Genomic DNA, 1176 nt, shown 5'->3' with positions numbered 1-1176 from the left:
TAACACAACAAACCCTGAACGCACCACAGTATGGTACTAACACTAACACAACAGACCCTGAACGCACCGCAGCATGGTACTTACACTAACACAGCAGACCCTGAACGCACTGCAGCATGGTACTGACACACTAACACAACAGACCCTGAACGCACCACATGTTTTCTTATTACTCATGTGTTTCTTGATTAATCTGTATTTTCCACATAAACAGACAAAGAATTTAGAGTTTCTGTGAGTCTAAATTCAAGAAAACCCCTAAAAGAGACGTTGATTCAGTTTTATTTATCACCAGGGCAGTTCTCCACAGATCCAGTTTTTATCGGATCGTTTTGGTTTATTTTGGAGAGAAAACTGGTCGTGTAGCTGCAGATTTATGACCCGCTCCCCTTAAGGCTGCTTTGATCTGAGCTGCACTTAATGTGTCGGATCTGTGCGGGAACAAACTGAGTGCGAGTGTTTATGAGCCGGACCCAAACGTGTTGTAAACTTACAGACATTAAACTTAACGAACACTGAACACACACTTTCACAGACTGACGTGACGTTCTGAGGTTTTAATTCAACATTTGTGGCATGTTTCATTCAGAACTTTTCCTCACATCAAATAAATTTTCTATTAAACTGTTAGAGAAACAGGAACAAACCGTGTCTCTGTGACAAAMTGCTGGGAAAAAAGAGCTGAAAGATAAAATTTAAACTGGTTCTGTTTGTCGACACGTGCGCCTGAAAAAAGACAACACACAATTCATTAAGTGTTGTATAACTACTGCATATAAAAGCTGTTTATTACAATAAAAAAGTAAAAATCTATAATTAATTTTAGAGGCTTATTGGTAGTTTTACATGTTGGAACAAATAAAAAAACAGCTTTAATAAAACTGAGCTCTACAGCTCATATGAGTTCTTTCTTTAATGTGAAAAATTAAACTAAAAAGCAGAATTTTTAAATGAAGAGAGCCGGTTTGCAGACCTCTGATCCTACTTTGCAGCATTTGATTTTATTTAAATAAAAAAAAATTATTTATTCAAATAAAATCAAACTTTTCTCCAACATGTTTCTGTAAGAGCATGAACACCTCCTGACCTCTGACCTTTCCTCCTGTCTGTACCTGAATGTCCTCCTGTGTGTGTGTGTGTGTGTGTGTGTGTGTGTGTGTGTGTGTGTGTGTGTGT

General features: G+C 37.6%; 1 protein-coding gene across 6 annotated transcripts in view; it reads left to right on the top strand.

The window, feature by feature from the left end:
- grip1 (glutamate receptor interacting protein 1) overlaps positions 1-1176 on the top strand; it is a gene marked incomplete at its 3' end in the record, with an annotated part of 51972 nt that overhangs the window by 47649 nt on the left and 3147 nt on the right.

This window comes from Austrofundulus limnaeus, unplaced genomic scaffold, assembly GCF_001266775.1.
Source record: "Austrofundulus limnaeus strain Quisiro unplaced genomic scaffold, Austrofundulus_limnaeus-1.0 Scaffold665, whole genome shotgun sequence".
NCBI classification, from domain to species: Eukaryota; Metazoa; Chordata; class Actinopteri; order Cyprinodontiformes; family Rivulidae; genus Austrofundulus; species Austrofundulus limnaeus.
The sequence above is the reverse complement of the archived record's forward strand: the minus strand, read 5'-3'. Positions and strand labels throughout refer to the sequence as shown.